Consider the following 24,379-nt stretch of genomic DNA (forward strand, 5'->3'; position numbering starts at 1 on the left):
CCTATTGGCTATTGTAGCCAACAGCTGGACCCTGTTGCTCAAGGGCTGCCTCCTTGTATGAGAGCAATCACAGCTATGGCCCTTCTGTACAAGTCTACTGAAGAAATTATTATGGGTTACCCCCTTACCATTTTTCTGCTACATTCTCTGGAGACCCTTCTAAACTGTCATCATACTCAAGATCTATCTGTCAACTGGTTAGCCTCTTATAAATTTTTGCTTTTATTATCTCCCAATATAACTATTTTCCACTATAGTGATCTTAATCCTGCCACTGTCTTGCTGGGCCCTTCCCACAAAACCCCTCATGACTGTGTTGTAATGACTGACCAACTTGTTACCCCCAGGGCAGACCTACAATAGATGCCACTGAATAATGCTAAGATAGAATAGTATACAGATGGATCTTATTTAAGAGGAGAGGATGGAAATTTTAGAGCAGGATATGCTGTGGTTTCCTTATGAGAGGTAATTGAAGCCGGTCCTCTTCCCTAAGCCAGATCAGCTCAAGTGGAATTGCCAAATTGATTGCCCTAACTGACCTGAGCTTGTCAATTGGCAAAAGAGAAGGCTGCAAACATTTACACTGACAGCTTTTGGGGTTGCTCATGACTTTGGGATGCTATGGATAGAGAGAGAATATTTAACCTCCTCAAAGCAACCCACAAAAAAATGTACAATAGGCCGGGCGCGGTAGCTCACACCTGCAATCCCGGCACTCTGGGAGGCCAAGGCAGGCAGATCACTAGGTCAGGAGATCAAGACCACCCTGGCTAACACTGTGAAACCCTGTCTCTACTAAAAATACAAAAAATTTAGCCAGGTGTGGTGGTGGGAGCCTGTAGTCCCAGCTACTCGGGAGGCTGAGGCAGGAGAATGGCACGAACCCAGGAGACAGAGCTTGCAGTGAGCCAAGATCACACCACTGCACTCCAGGCTGGGTGACAGAGCAAGACTGCATCTCAAAATAATAATAATAATAAAATGTACAATAAGTATCAGAGCTGTTAGGAGTTATACTAAAACCAAAATGTTTGACAATTATAAAAATTCCAGGTCATTCAAAACTAGACTCCACAGAAAGTCAGGGTAACCAATTGGCTGATGCCACAGCTGAAAGAGTAGCATTCGAGCCACCAGCCCCAATCCAGGAAATGGCCATAAAACCTGAAACACTTAAAAAACATGTTGAAAGAAACTGAGAGCATAGCTCCAACAAAAGAGAAATCCACTTGGAAACAAGCAGGGGGATCCTTGACTCTCGAAACTAAAATATGATGTGGACCTAATAATAAATCCATTATTCCAATGGGATATCAGATGCCCTTATGGAATATATTCATAATCTGACCCATTGGATTCCAGATAAAATGAAACCCTGGTGTAAAAAAATATTACTGGAAACCATCCTTCATGGTGGCAAATGGTTTACTCTTCATGTGATATTTGTCCAAATATAAACCAGGAAAGTCCATGGGGCCAAGGGTCATTTTCCTGTTCCAGCTGGACCTTTTGAGGTATTGATTGATTTTATCCAGCTGTCATCATCTCAAAATTACAAGTATGTTTTAGTAATGGTCTGCATATTTTCCCTTTGGGTTGAAGCTTTTCCCTGCAGGCAAGTAACAGCTACGGCAGCTGGAAAAAAATCTACTAGAAAAAAATTATGCCACTGTGGAGAGTCCCCTGTGTACTTCACAATGACGGGGGAACTCCCTTTACTGGCCAGGTTATTCAAAATGTTTGTAAAATTTGGCCCATATTTTAACATTTCCATGTGTCTACCATCCCCGGTCCTCAGGCCTGGTGGAGAGGCTCAGTGGAATAATTAAAATATATCTATCTAAGTTCACAAAGGCATTTCACCTCCCCTGGGCCAAAGCACTCCTTCTAGTGCTGCTTACACCCCAATCCACCCCTTTTGGTAAACATTAACTGTCCCTTTATGAAATTACAACAGGAAGGCCATGTGTATGGAAATGAAGATAACCAATCCAACTTTTCCCAAGGGAGATATATTGCAATATTGTGAGGGACTCCTTTATCATCTCTTCAAAAAGCCAAGATTCATTAAAGAATTCCTTTTACAGTGTGCTCCCTGAAGATAAGATGGCTGGTCATGATCTGCAACCCAGAGATTTTGTCTATTGGAAAAGACATCTAATAAAGGATTCCCTTCAACCACGATGGAAGGTCCCATACCAGATACCATTGACAAATCCATGCGCCGCAAAATTAGAGGGTATAGACTCATGGATTCACATCTCTCATCTTAGAAAGGCACAACCTCCTGAGTGGACTGTAACTCCAAACAAAGACCTTTACCTCCAGTTTACTAAACATCAATCTTCGACCCAGGATTAAAAGCAGATGACAGCTGTTGTGGACTGTTTAACCCCAAGACACAGGACCAGGCATGTACACAAAGGAATGCCTATGTTTATTGTACAATAACTATTACAATTATTGTCCTAGATATAACAGCAACTCCTGTCTTATAAAGAACAGGGCACTTAAACTGTCTGATTTAACATCCTTTAGTAACTAAAGTGAATTTCCCAACCTTGCTATCATTGATTCATTGATCCTAGGTCCATACACCTTATTGCCACTTCCAATCACAGATGCCAATGAAATGAACCTGTTTCTACAATGGGCTCAGGATTATGCAGACAGATTATAAAAGGATACCTACTGGATATGTGGACTCATGCCTCTTTCCAGTGGCTCTGGTCTGCCATGGTGGGTATCCCCCTTCCAAAGTCAGGACTGGATAGAATACCAAAAATTTATTACATCACAGAAATGGCCTGGTATCCTTAGCAATGGCATAACAAAAGACAATATATAGAATTGGCCCACTAAAAACATGTTTAAGAACAAAGGTCATAGGAAAAGTATTTCAAGGGAAAGGATTAGCTCATTAGCTCTCACTTTAGCGTCCCCCCAACAAAAACAGGAAGTGGTAACCACACCCCAAACAACAGCCCATTTTCAAAATGGGATAATGCAAATTTGGTATGGATTTATCTGGCTCACCCCTTCATTTGGCCAACTCAGTCAAAATGCTTCTTTGTACTGGGAGCAAAGAAACCACACCAAGAACCTATGGCCAAAAAGTACAAGAGATATGGGGTGGATACCTGGAGAATGCTTGGACCACATTATTGTATTACAAGACACTGACTGGCATGCCACTGATGGTATGCAGTGACTAGGTATTTATTGACTGCTCCAGATGGGACATATTGGCTATATGGCACTAACTTATGGCTGTGGTTACTTCCAGGGTGGTTAGGACAATGTTTTTCAGGTTATGCTTCGGCACCAGGATGAGTAATTCAAACCCTGCAAAAATCAGCAAACCTTCTTTATTTACAATCTTTTTGGACACATTCGGTATTCCGATGGTATGATCACTTAGCTTCTGCCACCAAGTTCCCAAGAATTTAAACCAACCATTTAACCAATTGATTAGTGAGGGTTTTGGATCTGACAGGTTGGTTATCTGGGTTTTCATATTAGTCATAAGTCAGGTTATGTTCTTAGATTCATCTGGAATATAAACACAACATTCAATTTTTATGATGGTGCAGGTTCCCCCTTGGGCTGTCTTGAGTATACTTAAAGCCATAAGGTTTGGCAGCACAGCTTTCCTCATAAGCATGACTTCATTATTTAGCAAAGAGATATCATGCAGCTATCATTTAGGGCTTTTTAGGTGTAATTTGTTAATGCCTCTATATGCCATCTAACATCTTTAATGCTTGTCTGTGGTACAAAGATTGAAGTTAAGTGATTGTACCATTGGAATACCTAATGTGTAAACTTTATTATGAACTATATTGTGAAAGGGGTGTGTGTGTTGTGTGTGTGTGTGTGTGTGTGTGTGTGTGTGTGTATTTTGAGACAGGGTCTGGCTTTGTCACCCAGACTGGAGTGCAATGACGTGATCTCATGTCACTGCAACGTCCCTCTCCCAGACTCAAGTCATCCTTCCACCTCAGCCTCCCGAGTAGCTGGTACTACAGGTGCATGCCACCATGCCTGGCTAATATTTGCATTTTTTGTAGAGACAGGGTTTCACCATGTTTCCCAAACTGGTCTCAAACTCCTGAGCTTATGCAATCCACCTGCCTCAGCCTCCCAAAGTGCTGGGATTATAGGCATGATCTACTGCACCCAAACAAATTATATATAACTTAATAATTTTATTCATCATATATTATTATTTAAATTTTGTATTCCCAATGCTTGCTTAGATCTATCCATGTATCTTCCATTCCATTTACTTTTTTTAAGATGAGGTCTCACTCTGTTGCCCAGGCTGGAGTGCAGTGGCTCACTGCAACCTCTGCCTCCTGGGTTTGAGATTCTCTTGTCTCCACCTCTCAAGTAGCTAGAATATCAGGTGCCTGCCACCATGACTAGCTAATTTTTGTCTATATGTTCAGTAGAGATGGGGTTTCACCATGTTAGCCTGACTGGTCTTGAACTCCTGAACTCAAGTGATCCACCTACCTTGGCCTCCCAAAATGCTGGGATTACAGGTGTGAGCTACCATAATCCTGTTATTCTTTGTATTTTCTTTCCACCCTGACCTTCTTCCTGGAATCACCTCTTCCTAAAGTACATCCTATAGTATTTCCTTTATTGAGAATCAGACAGTGAGAATTTTCTCCTTTTCTTTTCCCTGATAGTGACTTTTTTCATCCTCATAATTAAAAGATAAATTTACTACTTCTTTTTAGCACATTGAAGATATCCTTTCACCATCTTTTCTGTTTTCATTTTTGTGTATCATGAAAAATTGCTGGGAGTCTAACTGAGGCTCCATAAATTTAATCTATCTCCCTCCGCCCCCACCCATGGCAGCTTTAAAGATGTTTCTGTTGTTGCTGGGATTCTAAAATTTCTGTATAATGTATCTCTTACTTTGACCTCTTGAATCTATGCATTGGTATCATTTTATTAGTTCTAGAAAAGTATCCAAACATTTTCATCATTCCTCTACATATTTCTCTGTCCCATTTTATCTTTCCTTTCACACCCATAATGACAGCTTCTCAGGGATAAGACTCCTTTTCTTTTTTTCTTCTCTTTTCTTTTTATTTATTTATCTATTTATCTTTTTTTTTTAACTTCTACTCTGCTCAGCACCAAGACAGCATGCCGTGCAGACCCATGGGGGTAAGGGAGGACGGATGGAATTGTCTCTAGTTCACCATTAATTTGAAGATGCAGCCTCTTCATCTCTGGGCTTGACATTTACCCCTCTCACAACCAAAACCTAAGTCCAAATCTACCAGGGATCAACAAACCCTTGGGGCAAAAAGTTCTTTCCTCCTTTTGCCTCCAAGAGTTCCAGCTTTTCTTTTGAATTTGGCTTGATAATTTCTTATTAAGCTATTAGCTCTTTGGTGCTTTTAAGATTTTTTTTTTCTTTTTTATCCAACTTTTAAAACTTGTTTCCTGTGGGAGAATGGTCTGAATAACTTGATATGTCAGTTGAACTTCAGTATGGAGAGAGAAGTATAAACCAAAAATAAAATTCTAAGCCCCCTCCCTCCACAACCATCAAAAACTGGTTCAGGCCATGGCAGGAAGTGGGGGTCCAACATACCTCATTATACCTCTCCAGCATTAATATCAACACCGACTTGAAGTCTGAGAAGAAACATGTTAAAACCTGTTCTCTCTGAAGCCTGCTACCTAGAGGCTTTATCTGCGTGATAAAGCTTTGGTCTCCACAACCTCAACCCAGACATTCCTTTCTTTGATCCCAGGTCTTTAGACAAACTCAACCATTTGTAAACCAGAAAATGTTTACATGTATCTACATCCGGGAAGCACCATCCCGGCGCAACCCTACCCCCCAACTCCCGCTTCGAGTTGTCCTGCCTTTCTGGACCAAATCAATGTATTTCTTAATGATGTCTAATGCTTTCCTAAAAGGTATAAAACCAAGCTGCACCCCAACCACCTTGGGCACATGTTCTCAGGACCTCCTGAGGGCTGTGTCATGGGCCACGGTCATTCATATTTGGCTCAGAATGAATCTCTTTAAATATTTTACAGAGTTTGACTTATTTCATTGACAGAAGCCACATTCAATTATTTAACTATTCAATTATTCTAACCAAGGAAATTGAAAATAAAGACTTGTTAACCAGATACTGGAGAACTGAGAAAGCAAATAAAAGACACTGAGATATTAGAGTTAGTAGCTAAGGAAAGAAACTACTACTCCTAAGGCAAGCAACTATCACTCCTAAGGCTAAGGAAACAGAAAGAAGAAGAAAGAGTTGATAAAAGCTAGAGCCTTGCAAGTGGAGGTTCTGCAAGGCTTGTGGGGAAGGAGAAGAATCCTGCTTAGCTGGTACTAATGCCTTAGGAACACAGAGAGGGAATCCACAGAGCTGAAATTAGACCTTTGAGGAGGGATCACCAGCCTGCCAGTTCAAATATCTGTGAAGGGGCCCAGTGAGGCTAACTCTAGTTATTTAGAAAAGCTGCAAGCAGAAAACAATTCCTGGGCTTAAAACCATCACTGCCACAATTAAAAAAAAAAAAAAAAAAAAAAACATAGCTGTTGTGTTTACAAGAAGAACAGGGAGCAAGCAAGAAGGAACAAGTCCTTTTTTGCCCCTGAAGACTTCCAGTATCCCTATATGTATTAGTGGAGCCCAATAGGGAGTGAGCTGGGATGCAATCTTCATGGGGTGAAGATGCAGAGCGGGACATGGAAAGGTGGGATCAAAGCTGAGAGGCAACAGCCTAATTACTGAGGTAACTGGCCTGATGTTTCTGGAACCAGAAATCCAGCTAAGTCACTTTGGGCAATATAGTTGTATTAGTCCACTCTCGCACTGCTATGAAGAATTACCTGAGACTGGCCGGGCGCGATGGCTCAAGCCTGTAATCCCAGCACTTTGGGAGGCCGAGACGGGCGGATCACGAGGTCAGGAGCTCGAGACCATCCTGGCTAACACGGTGAAACCCCGTCTCTACTAAAAAAAAAAATACAAAAAACTAGCGGGGTGAGGTCGCGGGCGCCTGTAGTCCCAGCTACTCGGGAGGCTGAGGCAGGAGAATGGCGTGAACCCGGGAGGCGGAGCTTGCAGTGAGCTGAGATCCCGCCACTCACTGCACTCCAGCCTGGGTGACAGAGCAAGACTCCGTCTCAAAAAAAAAAAAAAAAAAAAAAAAAAAGAATTATCTGAGACTGGGTAATTTATTTTAAAAAAAGAGGCTAATTGGCTCATGGTTCTGCAGGCTATACAAGGAGCATAGCAGCTTACACTTCTTAGGAGGCCTCAGGAAACTTACAATCATTGTGGAAGGTGAAGGGGAAGCAGCCACATCTTACATGAGCAGAACAGAAAGAAGAAAGGGCAGGGGGGGTGCCACACACTTTTAAACTATCATATTTCCCTAGAATTCACTCACTATTGTGACACAGTACCCAGAAAAAAATGCACCCTAATGATTCAATCACCTACCACCATGCTCCACCTCAAAAACTGGGGACTACAATTAAAATTGAGTTTTGGGCAGGGATACAAATTCAAACAATATCATTCCACCGCTGGCCCCTAAAACAATCATGTTCTTCACACATTGCAAAATGCAATCATGCCTTCCCAATAGTCCTCCAAAGTCATAATATTCCCGGACCAAACTGAATGTCAGGCTGCTATTTCTCCTGACCCAATAATGAGATGCAGATGAACTGGGGAGGAAGAGAGTTTTTATTTCTGTAACTGGTTACAGAGAGAAGGCCTGGAAATTATCACCAGACCAACTCAAAATTCAAAGTTTTCCAGAGCTTATATACATTCTAAGCTATATGTCTACATGTAACTGTGCATTCATCTAAAGACATAAGAGATTAACTTCTTTTAATGAATAACTAAGGTCTAAGTCCTGAAGACCTTCCTCTGAGAACCTCAATAAATACTTAATCTAAATGGGTCTAGGTGCTGGGGTGATTATCCTTATCTTATCTCCTGCTAAATCACAGAGCTTTCAGGAATTCTTTCAGACACCCAATAAACTTGACTGTGGAGGCCTGGCAGGATTCTTCAGACCCACAATGAAACTTGCTTAACCCTAACTGGGTCCTGTTAAGAATTCCGTCATTATTTTGTCATGCTTTAAGGCCCAGAAAAGGTCTAGACAAAACCCTTGATGGGCTTTCATTACATCCCAGCCTTTGTATAAGGGCACTGGCTTTTACCCCTTAGTCAGGACTGAAACAGTTGTTAGTGAGGCCTGGCCTGCCACAGTAACTCATGCCAAAGTTAACATCGATGTTCCAAGTCCAAAGGCTCATCTGAGAAAAGGAAAGTCCTTCCACCCGTGAGCCTGTAAAATCAAAAGCAAGTAGTTACTTCCAAGATACAATGGAAGTACAGGCAGTCAGTGACTAAATACTCGCATCCCAAAAGAAAGAAATCAGCCAAAATTGAAGTGTTGTTAGCCCTATACAAGTCCAAAACCCAGCAGAGCAGTCATTAAATCTCAAATCCCCAAAATAATCTTCTTTGACTTCACATCACATATCCAGGGCAAACTGGGGCAAGGAGGTGGGCTGACGAAGTCTTGGGCAGATCCACTCCTGTGACTTTATAGAATTCAACACCAAAGGTTGCTCTCATGGGCTGGCATTGAGTGCCTACAGCTTTTCCAAGGCAGAGTGCAAGTTGCCACTGGATCTACCATTCTCGGGTCTGGAGGATGGTGGCCCTCTTCTCACAGCTCCACCAGGCAGTACCCCAGTGGGGACTCTGTGTGGAGGCTCCAATTGAACGTTTCTCCTCTACACTACCCTTATAGTGGTTCTCAATGAGGGTTCCATCCCTCCAGCAGCTTCTGCCTGACTCTGCAGGTTTTTCTATACATTCTCTGAAATTTATACAGAACCTCCTAATTCTCAGCTCTTGCACTATGCACACCCACAGTCTTAACATCAGGTGGAAGCTGCCAAAGCTTATGACTTGCACCCTCTGAAGCAATGGCTTGAGCTGTACCTGGGCACCTTTTAGCCACAACTGGAGTTGGAGCAGCTAGAATGTAGGAAGCAGTGTCCCAAGGCTGTGCAGGGTGGTGAGGACCTGGACCTGGTCCATGAACCATTCTTCTCTCCTAGGCCTTCATCATCTGATGGGAGGAAATGCCACAAAGGTCTCTGACATGCCTTTAAAGCCTTTTTCTCATTGTTTTGGTTATGAGTATTTACTTTTTTAATTTTGCAAATTTGTGCAGCCTGCTTGAATTTCTCCCCTGAAAATGGGCTTTTCATCTCTACAACATGACCAGTCTGAGAATTTTCCATACGTTTAGGCTCTGCTTCCCTTTTAAATATAAGCTCCAATTTCAGGTAATTTATTTGCTCACACACATAAGCATAGAATGTTACAAACCACCAGGCTACCTCTGGAATACTTTACTGCTTAGAAACACTTTTCACCAGATACCTTAAATCATCGCTGTCAAGTTCAAAGTTCCAGTTTTCTTGGAAAGGAACTCAATGCCTCCAAGTTCTTTGCTAATGCATAATAAAAGCTACCTTTGTCCAGCTCCCAATAAGTTTCTCATTTCTATCAAGACCTCCTCAGCCTGGCCTTCACTGTTTATATCACAATTAGCATTTGGTCACAACCATTCAACAAGTCTCTAGGAAGTTCCAAACTTTCCCTTGTCTTCCTATATTCTATTGAGTCCTCCACAATCTTCCCAACCTCTGCTTATTACCCAGCTCCAAAATAGCTTCCACATTTTTAGATATCTTTAGAGCAATGCCCCACTCCTCAGTACCAATTTTTTTTAACACAGAGTCACGCTCTGTCATCCAGGCTGGAGTGCAGTAGCATATCTTGACTCACTGCAACCTCCGCCTCCCAGGCTCAAATGATTCTCATGCCTCAGCCATCTAAGTATCTGGGATTGCAGGTGTGCACTACTATGCACAGCTAATTTTTATATTTTTAGTAGAGACAAGGTTTCACTATGTTGGCCAGGCTGGTCTTGAACGTTCAACCTCAAGTGATACACCTACCTAGGCCTCCTAAAGTGTTAGGATTACAGGCATGGGCCACCAGGCCCCATCAAACATTTTTTATATTAGAAAATTCTCATACTGCTATTAAGAAATATCTGAGACTGGGTAATTTTTAAAAGAGGTTTAATTGACTCACAGTTCTGCAGGCTGTACAGGAAGCATAGTTGTTTCTGCTTCTGAGAAAGCTTTAGGAAACTTATAATCACTATGGAAGGTGAAAGGGAATCAGCCAATAATTACATGGGCAGAAAAAAGGAAGGCAGAGGGAGGTGCCACACACTTTTAAACTACCAGATTTATTGAGAAGTCACTGACTATTGCAACACAGTACCCAGGTGAAAATCTCCTCTCATGATTCAGTCACCTCACACCAGACCCCATCTCCAACGTTGGATTTACAATTTGACATGAGATATGCATGGGGACAAGGTCCAAATTATATCATTCCACCCTTTGACTCCTCTAAATCTCATGTCCTTCTCACATGGCAAAATACAATTGTGTCTTCCCAACAGTCCTCCAAAGTCATAACTCATTTCAGCATTAACACCAAATTTCAATGTCCAAAGTCTCATTTGAAACAAGACAATCTCTTTCACCTATAAGCCGGTAAAATCAAAATCAAGTTTGTTACTCTCAAGACAATGGGATTACAAGGATTGGGTAAATACTCATCTTCCAAAATGGAGAAATCAGCCAAACCAAAAGCATTAATTGTGCCAAGAAAGTCTGAAACCCAACACTGCAGTAGTTAAATCTTAAAGCTCCAAAATAATCTCCCTTCACTTTATATCACATGTCTATGGCATACTTGTGCAAGGGGTGGGCTCCCAATGCTTTCAACAGCTCCAACGCTGTGGTTTTGTGGGGTTCATCCCCCAAGACTGCTCTCCTGGGCTGTCATTGAGTCCCTACAGCTTTTACAGGGGCAGGGTGCAAGATGCCAGTGGACCTACCATTCTAGGATCTGGAGGATGGTGGCCTTCCTCCCACAGCTCCACTAGGCAGTGCTTCCATTTTACAATTCCCCTTAGCACTGCCTTAGTAGAGGTTCCTTGAGAGGGCTTCATCTTAACAACAAGCTTCTGCCTGGATATCCAGACTTTTCCATACGTCCTCTGAAATTTAAGCAGAGGCTCCCAAATCTCAACTCTTACACTCTGTGCACCCAGTCTTAACATTTTGTGGAAGGTGCCAAAGCTTATTACTTGCACTCTCAGAAGCAGTGGTTTGAGCTATACCTGGACACCTTTTAGTCATGGCTGAAGCTGGAGCAGCTGGGACAGAGGAGGCAGTGTTTGATGCTGTACAGGGTGGTAAGGCCCTGGACCTCACCCATGAAACCATTCTTCCCTTCTAGGCCTCCTTGCCTGTGATGGCAAGGGCTTCCATGAAGGTCTGAGAAATGTCTTCAAGTCCTTTTCCCCACTGTTTTGACTACCGGCATTTTCCTTCCTTTTAATTACACATATTTCAGCAGCCTCCTTGAATTCCTTCCCTGAAAATCTTTTCTTCTCTGCAACACAGCTAAGCTGCATATTTTCCAAATTTTCACACAGCTTCCCTTCTAAACATAAGTTCTTTATAATTACCTTATAAGGTTTATACATTAAATTACCTTATAAGGTAACTTCTTTGCTCACACGTGAACATAGGTTGTTATAAGCAGCCAGGCTATCTCTGGAACACTTTGCTGCTTAGATTTCTTCCACCACATACCTGAAGTCATCACTCTCAACCTCAAAGTTTCAGTTTCCTAGACAAAGGGCTCAACACCTCCAAGTTATTTGCTAATGCGTAACAAAAGTTGTCTTTGGTCCAGTCCCCAGTAAGTTACTCATTTCTATCTGAGACCTCCTCAGGCAGTCCTTCACTTTCCCTATCACTATTAACATTTTGGTCACAACCATTTAACAAGTCTCTAGGAATTTCTAAGCATTCTCTCATTTTTCTTTCTTTTTCTGAGTCTTCCACACTCTTTCAATCACTGCCCATTACCCAGTTCCAAAGTCATCTTTACCTTTTCAGGTACTTTTATAGCAATGCCGTACTTCTCAGTACTAATTTTCTATATAAGTTCATTCTTGCAATGCTGTAAAGAAATACCTGAGGCCAGGAGTGCTGGCTAACTTCTGTAATCCCAGCACTTCAAGAGGCCAAGGCAGGTGGATCACTTGAGGTCAGGAGTTTGTAACCAGCCTGGGCAACATGGTGAAACCCTGTCTCTACTAAAAATACAAAAATTACCCAGGCGTGATGGTGCATGCCTGTAATCCCAGCTACTGGGGAGGCTGACGCAGGAGAATTGCTTGAATCCAGGAGGCAGAGATTGCAGTAAGCTGAGATCACACCACTGCACTGCAGCCTGGATGACAGAGAGAGACTCCGTCTAAAAAAAAAAAAAAAAGAAAGAAACAAAAAGAAATACCTGAGGCTGGATAATTTATAAAGAAAAAAGATATTCAATTGAGTCATGTTTCTGCAGGTTGTACAGGATGCATAGTGACTTCTGCTTCTGGAGAGGCCACAGGAAACTTAACAATTATGGTGGAATTTGAAGGGGAAATAGGTAAGTCTTACATGGTCAGAGTAGGAGAAAGGGTGAGGAATGTACCACACACTTTTAAACAACCAGATCTCATGAGAACTCACTCACTATTGTGAAACAGTATCTATCCAAGGGAAAATCTGTCCCCATGATCCAATCATCTCCCACTAGGTCCCACCTCCAACACTGGAAATTACAATTTGACATGAGATATGGGCAGGGACACAGATCCAAACCAAATTAGTTGTATTAGATAATAATTCTCTATAATTGCCATTGAAGTATATAGAATATATAGTTTCATTACTGTATTTGCATTTGAACATGATAAAATTTTACTTACAGTTTTAAACCTTCAAAAATATTGAATAAGGTTATTGTGAGGAAAAAAGATATTTAGTCAATTCCTTTCTTAAAGAACCAATTTTCATAATTTTTGTAATTTCTTAGTTTTCACATTTCCAGTACATCTTGGGATCTGTTAATGGAGTCATTTTCCACAAGTTTAATATTCCATTATACAATTGATAAAAAACAAATTATCAGCATAAGCAGTATATTCTAAATTTGTAAATTTTTGATAGATGTGAAGAATAGGTGACATGAGACTACATACACGGTTGATTGAATTTTTTTAATTGTGGAAAAAGAGTCACTGTTTCATTCATGTTCCCTGCCATAGGAGTGAATAATGTATTATAAGGTTTGGCTGTGTCCGTACCTAAATCTCATCTTCAATTGTAATCCCCATAATCCACACCTGGTGGGAGGTAATTAAATCATGTGGGCAATTTCTCCCATGCTGTTCTCCTGACAGTGAGTGAGTTCTCATGATATCTGATGGTTTTATAAGCATCTGGCATTTTCCCTATTGGCACTCATTCTCTCACTGATGCTCTGTGAAGAGCTGGCTTCTGGCTTCTGGCTTCTGCCATGATTGTAAGTTTCCTGAGGCCTCCCCAGCCTCCCCGGAAATAAATTAAAACTCTTTCATTTATAAATTACCTATCCTCAGTTATTTCTTCATAGCAGAATGAGAACAAAATAAGTGATAGGCAGATATAGGTATCTAATGATATACAGAATTCTATAGCAAATAATCTGAAACTTGTGTGTGTGTTTTTACGGTAACAGTTTTTATAGTTGTGATTTTTTTTTCATATTTCTAGTAGGAAGAAGTATAAAAATGGCTCTGGAGATTACCATTCCCTGGTGCCCACATCCTGTATTACGCCCTCTGTTATGGTTTGAATCTGCATCCCTGCACAAATCTCACTCAAATGGTAATTCCAATGTTGGAGGTGGGGCCTGGTGGGAGGTGACTGGGTCATGGGGGCAGTTTCTTGTGATTTACCACATTCCTCCTTGGTGCTGTATAATGATAGTGAGTTCTCATGAGATCTGGTTATTCAAAAGTGTGTAGCTCCTCCCCACTCTCTCTTGCTCCTGATCTCACCATGTGAAATGCCTTGCTCCCCTTTGCCTCGTACAAAGTGATTGTAAGTTTCCTGAGGCATCCCCAGAAGCTAAGAAGATGACAGAATCATGCTTTCTGTATAGTCTGCAGAACCATGAGCAAATTAAACCTCTTTTCTTTATAAATTACCCAGTCTCAGGAATTTCTTTATAGCAATGCAAAAACAGACTAATACAGAAAATTGGTCCCAAGGAGTAGGGCATTACAACTGAAATGTGGAAGTAACTTTGAGCCTGGGTAACAGTCAGAGGTTGAAAAAGTGTGGAGGGCTCAGAAATAGATAGGAAGATGAGGGAACATTTGGGACTTGATATGGTTTGTCTCTGTGTCCCCACTTAAATCTCATTTTGATTTCTAATCCCCACATTTCAAGAGAGGGACCTGTAATCCCCACATGTCAAGGGAGGGAGGCATCCACATGATGTTGGACCTGCAGGTACACAGAAGACAAAAATTAAGCTTAGGGAACCTCCACCTAGATTTCAGAGGATGTATGAAAACAGCTGAATGTCCAGGTAGAAGCCTGCTGTAGGGGTGGTTCCCTCATGGACAACCTCTGCTAGGGCAGTGCAGAAGGGAAATGTGGGCTGGAGCCCTCAAACAGCAGCCCCACAGGGGCACTGCCTAGCGGAGCTGTAAGAAGAGGGCCAGCATCCTCCAGATCCCAGTACTATAGATCTACCAACATCTTGCATTGTGCATGTGGAAAAACTCTAGACACTCATCACCAGCCCATGAAAGCAGCCGGGAGAGAGGCTTTACCCTGCAAAGTCACAGGGGCATAGCTGCCCAGGACTGTGAGAGCCCTCTTCTTTTGTCAGCATGACCAGGATGTGAGACAGGGAGTCAAAGATTATTTAGAAGTTTTGAGATTTAATGATTGCCTTTCTGGGTTTTGAACTTGCATGGGGCCTGTAGCTCCTATGTTTTGGCCAATTTCTCCCATTTGGTATAAAAGTATTTATCCAATGCCTATACTCCCATTGTATCTTGGAAGTAACTAACTTGCTTTTGATTTTACAGGTTCATAGGTGGAAGGAACTTGCCTTGTCTCAGATGAGACTTTGGAGTTTGACTTCTGAGTTAATGCTGGAATGAGTTAAGACTTTGGGGAACTGTTGGGAAGACAGGCTTGGTTTTGAAATGTATAAAGAACATGAGATTTGGGAGAGGCCAGGGCAGAATAATATGGTTTTGCTCTTTGGCCTCAGTCAAATCTTATCTCAAATTGTAATCCCCATGTGTCAAGGAGGAACTTGTAATCCCCATGTGTCAAGGGAGGGAAGTAATTGGATCATGGGGGCAGTTCCCCCATCCTGTTCTCGTGGTAGTGAATGAGTTCTCATGAGATCTAATGGTTTTATAAGCATCCAGTATTTCCCCTGCTTGCATTGCTCTCTTCTGCCATCAAGTAAAGAAGGTCCTTGCTTCTTGTTAACCTTCCGCCATCATTGTAAGTTTCCTGAGGCCTACCCAGCCATGTAGAACTGTGAGTTGATTAGATCTCTTTCCTTTATAAACTAGCCAGTCTCAGGTATTTCTTTCTTTCTTTTTTTTTCTTTTCTTTTTTTTTTTTTTCTTTGAGACAGAGTCTCCCTCTGTCACCCAGGCTGGAGTGTAGTGGTGTGATGTCGGATCACTGCAACCTCCACTCCCCAGTTCAAGTGATTCCCTTGCCTCAGCCTCTCAAGTAGCTGGGATTGCAGGCATCCACCACCATTCACAGTTAATTTTTGATTTTTTTTAGTAGAGATAGGGTTTCACCATGTTGGCCAAGCTGGCCTTGAACTCCTAACCTCAGGTTATCCACCCACCTTGGCCTCCCAAAGTGCTGGAATTACAGGCATGAGCCACTATTCCCAGCCCAGGTATTTCTTTACAGCAGTGAGAAATGGGCTGATACAGGACTTCCTAGAGACTTGTTAAATTATTGTGACCAAAATTCAGGTAGTGATATGAACAATGAAGTCCAGGCTGAGGAGCTCTCAGATCAAAATGAGGAACTTACTGAAAAATGGAGTAAAGTTTACTTTTACTATGCTTTAGCAAAGAGTCTGGCTACATTGTGCCCCTGCTTTAGGGATCTGTGGAACTTTGAACTTGAGAGTGATGATTTGGGGTTACTGGCAGAAGAAATTTCTAAGGAACAAAGAACTCAAGATGTGATCTGGCTGCTTCTAGCAACCTATGTTCATATGCATGAGCAAATAAATTACCTAAAACTGGAACTTGTATTTAAAAGAGAAGCAGAGTATAAAAGTTTGAAAAATTTGCAGCCTGGCCATGTGGGAAAGAAGAAAAGCCCATTTTCTCGGGAGAAATTCAAGCAGACTACACAAGTTTACGTAACTAAAATGAAGGCAAGTGCTCATAGCCAAGACAACAAGGAAAGGCCTCTAAGGCATTTCAGAGACATTTGCAGCAGCCCCTCACATCACAGACCCAGACTCCTAAGAGGACTAAATGATTTTGTGGGCCAGGCCCAGGGCCCCACTGCCCTGTGAAGCCTTGGGACGAATGGGATGCTGGTACCTGCATCCCAGCTGCTCCAGCTCCAGCTATGGCTAAAACAGGCCCAGGTACTGTGGGCCTCAAGCCACTGCTTCAGAGCATGCAAGCATAATCTTTGGCAGCTTCTATGTGGTATTAAGCTTGCAGGTGTACAGAGTGCAACAGGTGATACTTAGGAGCTTCTGTGTAAATTTCAGAGAATGTATGGAAAAGCCCAGATGTCCAGGCAGAAGCCTGCTGAAAGGGTGGAGCTCTCATGGGAGGGAGTAGTGTAAACCACTACTAGGGTAAAGCAGAGGATAAATGTGGGATTGTATTCCCCACACAGAGTCCCCAATGGGGTACTGCATTGTGGGACTGTGAGAAGAGGACCACTGTCCTCCAGGCCCCAGAATGCTAGATCCACCAGCATCTAGCACCCTGTACTTGGAAATGCCACAGGCCCTCAACACCAGCCTGTGAGAGTAGTCTTGTGGGCTGAATGCTGCAAAGTCACATCCCTGGAGTTGCCCAAGGCTTTGGGATCCCCTGGATGTATGATGTGGGGTTAAAGGATATTATTTTGGAACATTAAGATGTAATAACTGCCCTGCTGGGTTTCAGATTTTTATGGGGCCTGTAGCCCCCTTTTTTTTGGCAGATTTCTTCCATGGGGGATAGGAGTATTTACCTAATACCTATACCCCCATTGTATCTTGAAAGTAACTAAGGTTTTTTATTTTGCAGGGTCATAGGCAGAAGGGACTAGCCTTGTCTCAGTTGAGACTTTGGACTTCAGTTAATGCTAGAATGAGTTAAGACTTTGGGGGACCATGAGGAAGTCAGGATTGTATTTTGCAATGTGAGAAGGACACAATATTTGAAGGCACCAGGGATGGAATGATATGGTTTGGATCTGTGATCTCTCCTAAATCTCATATTGAATTGTATTTTCTAATGTTGGAGGCCTAGTGGAAGATTATTGGATCATGGGGGTGGTTTGTCATGGTTTAACCCCATCTCTCTTGGTGCTATCATTGTGACAGTGAGTTCTCATGAGATCTGGTTGTTTAAAAGTGTGTAACACTTCCCCAGTCTCTCTCCTGCTCCTGCTTCCACTACATGAAGATGCCTTGCTTCCCCCTTGGCTTCCACCATTATTGTAAGTTTCCTCAGACTTCCTCATAATTTACGCGGATGCCAGAATCTTGGTTCCCATATGTCCTGAAGAACTGTGAACCAGTATCAATTGAACCTCTTTTCTTTATAAATTATTTAGTCTCAAATACTTCTGTGTAGTAATGTAGGAGTGGGCTTATACAGCCTTCACCTAAATGTAAGTAGAATCTGTGAATATAATGGGACATTACTCCTGTTATTATGTCACTTTATATGTCAAAAGAATTTTTCATATGAAATTAAGGTCATTAATCAGTTGAGTTTAATTTAATAACAAGGGAGATTATCTTGGGTATGCCTGAACTAATCAGGTGAGTCCTTAATATAGATTGAAAGCAGCAGCAGACACTCTCCTGCTGGCTTTGAGGCAGCACCCTACCATGTTGTAGAGTGGACCATGTGGACGGAAACAGCTATCATCCTCTAGAGAGCTGAAGGCCTCGGTCCTACAACAGTAAATAACTAAGTTCTGCCAACAATCTAAGGGAGCGTGGAACTGAACATTTCCCTAATTAAACCTTTAAATAAGGATACAGCTAACCAAAATCTTGATTTCACCTGGTGAGACCCTGAACAGATGACCTAACTGAACCATTTCCAGACTCTAGACCCACGCAAACTGAAATCTAAGTTTATAAACATGAGATAATAAATTTGCATTGCTTTAAGTTCCTAAGTTAGTGATAATTTATCACACAGAAGGAGAAAACTAGTACAGTCTTCTTTTGTTTTACCCATGAAGCCTCACTTAGAACCTTAAGAAAGTATTAAAGTTTTAGTTAAAACTCAAACAAGTAGATTCCTCCTTTCATTCACAACAGAGTACTTATTATAACCAGATTGTTCTTCCTACCATCGCTGCCTACAAAACCAGTCAGGTACCTAGGAGACAATTGTTTTCAAATGTCAGACAGCAAGTGGTGCAGAACTGTGATGCCTGAAAGGAAGGAAATACTTGAGGATAGCCTCCCAATGGCTCTTATTTTCTCCCCGGAGGTTCTTTTTGAACTGCTGTGCAGAGAGGAGGAACCCAGGCAGGGTGCGGTAAACTTGAAGAACTGGGAAATCAGATATCAAAGTCCAGGACTGCTGGGCAGTATACCAGTGAGAAAACTGCCATGCATGCATAAACACGTATGCAGGTCTCCTTAAAGTTTAAACCAAATCATGGATTGCAAAAGTGCAGGGTGGGATTTTTATCAAAAACAAATTATAAGCATAGTCAAAATATTCTATAGTTGTTAATTTTTGACAGTTATGAAGCTTAGAAGACATACGAGTCTGTACATGTATTGCTAATTGAAGTTTTCAAATTGTGGGAAAAGAGTCACAATTTCATTCATGTTCCCTGTCATAGTGAATAATATCGCTATCCAGTAAGAGACAGATATAGATATCTGTCTATATCTATAAAATAGAGATATCTATCTATATCTATAAACTCTATAGCAAATAATCTGAAACCTGTGTGTATGAATATTTCTACAATAACTGCCCTGGAAGATTTGAAATTCTATGAACCTCAGTGCTAAAAACAGGGAAGTTCCAATGAGTCACAGTGAAGAGACCTCACTCAACAGCCCAGTCACGTAATGTCTGTCTGTTCTGAGGCTGGCGATACTGTTGAACTGGTTACATTCATTAAGTCCATTTATTGGTAGTTATTATTTTCCCTCTTATAATTACTGAGTGAAGCGATATTTTGAAATTGTGAAATATCATCAAATTTGTATCCACTACTGTTAGCATCCATGAATAATTCTTGCAAAGTTAGCTGTTAGGATGATGGTTGCAAAATGGTGATTTTTCTAAACCCATTATTCCTTCAGTATTTATTAGATTAGCATTCAGCTGTAAGGAAGAACTTTCCCTTATCTCTTATCTATCTGTCTATCAATTCATCTATTTACCTATCTATTTCATATCAGTAGCAAATCATGGATATTAAATTCACTGAATGAGGTATAATATATTACTATCATTTTTTTTTCTTTCAATAGGTTTATGGGGGAACAGGTGTTGTTTGGTTATATCAACAGATTCTTTAGTGGTGATTTCTGAGATTTTGGTGCACCCATCACCCAAGCGATGTACACTGTACCCAATGTGTGAGCTTTTATTCCTCACACCCTTCCCAACCTTTCCCCTGAGTCCCCAAATTTCATTGTATCATTCTTATGCCTTTGTGTCCTTATAGCTGAGTTCCCACTTATGAGTGAGAACGTACAATATTTCGTTTTCCATTCTTGAGTTACTTCACTTTGAATAATGGTCTCTAATTCCATCCAGATTGCTGCAAATGCCATTATTTTGTTCCTTGTTATGGCTGAGTAGTATTCTGTGGTGTGTATATATATATCACATTTTCTTTATACACTTGTCAATTGATGGACATTTGGACTGGTTCCATATTTTTGCAATTGTGAATTGTGCTGCTGTAAACATGTATGTGCAAGTATCTTTTTTGTATAATGACTTTTTTCCTTGGGGTACATACCCAGGAGAGGGATTGATTGCTGGGTCAAGTGTTAGATCTACTTTTAGTTCTTTAAGGAATCTCCACACTGTTTTCCATGGTGGTTGTACTAGTTTATATTCCCACCAACAGTGTAAAAGTGTTCCCTTTTTGACTGGGTGTGGTGGCTCACACCTGTAATCCCAGCACTTTGGGAGGCTGAGGAGGGCAGATCATGAGGTCAGGAGATCGAGACCATCCTGGACAACATGGTGAAACCCCGTCTCTACTACAAATACAAAAATTAGCTGAGCATGTGCCTGTAGTCCCAGCTACTCACAAGGCTGAGACAGGAGAATCGCTTGAACCCAGGAGGTGGAGGTGGCAGTGAGCCAAGATCACGCCACTGCACTCCAACCTCGTGACAGAGTGAGACTCCGTCTCAAAACAGAAAAAGAAAAAGAAAAAAAAAGTGTTCCCTTTCACCACATCTATCACATTCATGCCAACATATTTTATTTATTTATTTATTCATTCATTCATTCATTTATCTATTTACTTACTTACTTTGAGATGGTGTCTTGCTCTGTCTCCCAGGCTGGAGTGCAGTGGTGCAATCTCAGCTCACTGCAACCTCTGCCTCCCAGGTTCAAGCGAGTCTCCTGCCTCAGCCTCCAAAGGAGCTGGGATTATAGGCATATACTACCACGCCCAGCTAATTTTTGTATTTTTAGTAGAAACAGGGTTTTGCAATGTTGGCCAGGCTGGTCTCAAACTCCTGACCTCAGGCAATCTGCCTGCCTTGGCCTCCAAAGTGCTGGGGTTACAGGAGTGAGCCACCATGCCTGGCCTATCCTTTTTTTTTTTTTTTTGATTATGGCCATTCTTGCAGAAGTGAGGTGGTATCACACTATGGTTTTGATTTACATTTCCCTGATCATTAATGATATTGAGCATTTTTCCATGTTTGTTGGTCATTTGTATTTCTTCTTTTGAGAATTTTCTATTTGTGTCCTTAGCCCACTTTGATGGTATTGTTTGGTTTTTTTCTTGTTAATTAATTTGAGTTCCTTGTAGATTCTGGATATTAGCCCTTTGTCAGATGTATAGATTGCAAAGATTTTCTCCCACTCTGTGGGTTGTCTGTTTAATCTGCTGATTGTTTCTTTTGCTGTGCAAAAGGTTTTTTGTTTAATTGGGTCCCATCTATTAATCTTTGCTTTTGTTGCATCTGCTTTTGGGTTCTTGGTCATGAAGTCTTCACCTAAGCCAATGTCCAGAAGGGTTTTTCCAACATTATCTTCTAGAATGTTTATGGTTTCATGTCTTGATTTAAGTCCTTGATCCATCTTGAGTTGATTTTTGTATAAGGTAAGAGATAAGGATCCAGTTTCATTCTTCTTCCTGTGGCTTGCCAATTATGCCAGCACCAGTTGTTGAATAGGGCATCCTTTCCCCACATTTTGTTTTTGATTGTTTTGTTGACTACCAGTTGACTGTAAGTATTTGGATTCATTTCTGAGTTCTCTATTGTGTTCCATTGGTCTATATGTCTATTTTTACACCAGTGTCATGTTGTTTTGGGGACTATGGCCTTATAGTATAGTTTAAAGTCAGGTAATTTAATGTCTCCAGATTTCTTCTTTTTGCTTAGTCCTGCTTTGGCTATGTGGGTTCTTTTTTGATTCCATATACATTTTAGAATTTTTTTTTCTAGTTTATGAAAAATGCTGGTGGTATTTTGATGGAAATTGCATTGAATTTGCAGATTGTTTTTGGCAGAACGGTCATTTTCACAATGATTCGACTCATCCATGAGCATGAAATGTGTTTCCATTTTTTTGTGTCATCCATGATTTCTTTCAGCAGTGTTGCCTGGTTTTCCTTGTAGAGGACTTTCACCTGCTTGGTTGAATATATTCCTAAGTACTTTTTTTTTTTTTTGCAACTGTTATAAAATGGATTGGGTTATTGATTTTATTCTCGGCTTGTTTGCTATTGATGTATAGCAGGGCTACTGATTTGTGTACTTGAATTTTGTATCCTGAAACTTTGCTGAATTCATTTACCAGTTCTAGGAGCTTTTTGGATGAGTCTTTAGGGTTTTCTAGATAAACAATTATGTCATCAGTAAATAGAGACAATTTGACTTCCTTTTTACTGATTTGGATGCCCTTTATTTCTTTCTCTTGTCTCATTGCTCTGGCTAGGACTTCCAGTAATATGTTGCATAGAAGTGGTGAAAGTGGACATCCTTGTCTTAGTCTAGTACTCAGGGGGAATGCTTTCAATTTTTCTCTGTTTATTATAATGTCGAATGTGGGTTTGTCATAGATGGTTTTTATTAGCTTAAAGTATGTCCCTTCTACGCCAATTTTGCTGAGGGTTTAATCATAAAGAAGGCTGGATTTTGTCAAATGCTTTTTCTGCATCTACTGAGATGATCATGTGATTTTTGCTCTGTTTATGTAATGTATCACATTTATTGACTTGCAGGTGTTAAAACATCCCTGCATCCCTGGTATGAATCCTACTTGATGATGGTGGATTATCTTTTTGAGTGCTGTTGTATTCAGTTAGCTAGTGTTTTGTTGAGGATTTTTGCATCTCTATGTTCATCAGAGATACTGATGTGTAGTTTTCTTTTCTTTGCTATGTTCTGTCCTTTGGTATTAGGGTAATACCAGCTTCACAGAATGATTTAGGAAGGATTCCCTCTTTCTCTATCTTTTGAAATAGTGTCTATAAGATTGGTACCAATCCTTCAAATGTCTGATAAAATTCAGCTGTGAATCTGTCCGGTCCTGGCTTTTTTTTTTTTTTTTTTTTTTGTAATTTCTTAATCATCATTTCAATTTTACTGAGTGTTACTGGTATGTTCAGAATTGCTATGTTTTTCTGGTTCACTCTAGGAGGGTTGTATATTTTTAGGAACTTACCCACCTCCTCTAGGTTTTGTACTTTATGTGTGTAAAGCTGTTCATAGTAGCCTTGAATGATCTTTTGTATTTCTGTGGTATCTATTGTAATATCTGCTGTTTAGTGTTTGGGTGATCAGATCCAACACAAGGTCCTGGGGGTGACAAAGTCCAGCGGAGTCAAAGGATTGAGAAAAGACAGTTTGAGACAGAAATGTGGGCACTAGGGGGGCCATCACAATCATGGAGGCTGAGAAGGCCCTGAGCTCTGGGAGCCCATGCTATTTATTGGTAATCCAACAAAGAAACAGGTGGTGAGAATGTGGGGGCCAAAAGGGCAGGAGCATGAGCTACAGCTGTGATGGTTTAGCATTTATAAGGAACATGTTCTGCTACTTGAGATAATGTGAATACAATCTATCTAGAAGCCTAGGAGGGCTAGAAGCAAGGAGCCAGCAAGTCTAGACACATTCCAGAGAACATTATGTCAGACATGCATGCCCTGCCTCAGTTTTCTTTCCAACACTCAGCTTTTGCCCAACAGTTTTGTTTCTGATTGAGCTTATTTGGTTCTTCGCTCATCTTTTCTTGCTTAATCTTGCTAATGGTCTATAAATTGTATTTATCTTTTCAAAGAACCAGCTTTTTGCTTTATCTTTTGTATTTTTTTTTTTGTTTCAATTTCATTTAGTTCTGCTCTGATCTTGTTATTTTTCTTCTGCTGGGTTTGGGTTTGGTTTGTTTTTGTTTCTCTAGCTCCATGAGGTGTGACCTTAGGTTATCTATTTGTGCTCTTTCGGACTTTTTGAGGTAGGCATTTAATGCTATGAACTTTCCTCTTAGCACCTGCCTTTGCTGTATCCCAGAGATGTTGATAGGTTGTGTCACTATTATCATTCAGTTCAAATAATATTTTAACTTAGATCTTGATTTCATTGTTGACCCAATGATCACTCAGAAGCAGGTTATTTAATTTCTATGTTTTTGCATGATTTTGAGGGTTCCTTTTGGAGTGGACTTCCAGTTTTCTTCACTGTGGTCTGAGAGAGTACATGCTGTAATTTCAATTTTTTAAAATGTGTTGAGACTTGTTTTGTGGCCTATCAAATGGTCTGTCTTGGAGAACATTCCATGTGCTGATGAATAGAACGTATATTCTGCAGTTGTTGGGTAAAACATTCTGTAAATATCTGTTAAGTTTATTTGTTCTAGGGTATACTTTAAGTCCATTGTTTCTTTGTTGACTTTC

At 40.9% G+C, this 24,379-nt stretch overlaps 1 protein-coding gene across 1 annotated transcript in view; it reads right to left on the reverse strand.

Annotated features, from left to right (window-relative positions):
* The window catches only part of UGT3A1 (UDP glycosyltransferase family 3 member A1), a 124,829-nt gene that overhangs the window by 55,011 nt on the left and 45,439 nt on the right, over positions 1 to 24,379 (reverse strand). The gene's annotated exons all lie outside the window — the stretch shown is intronic.

The sequence above is a fragment of the Trachypithecus francoisi genome, unplaced genomic scaffold (genome assembly GCF_009764315.1).
Source record: "Trachypithecus francoisi isolate TF-2019V2 unplaced genomic scaffold, Tfra_2.0 Lachesis_group2, whole genome shotgun sequence".
NCBI classification, from domain to species: domain Eukaryota; kingdom Metazoa; phylum Chordata; class Mammalia; order Primates; family Cercopithecidae; genus Trachypithecus; species Trachypithecus francoisi.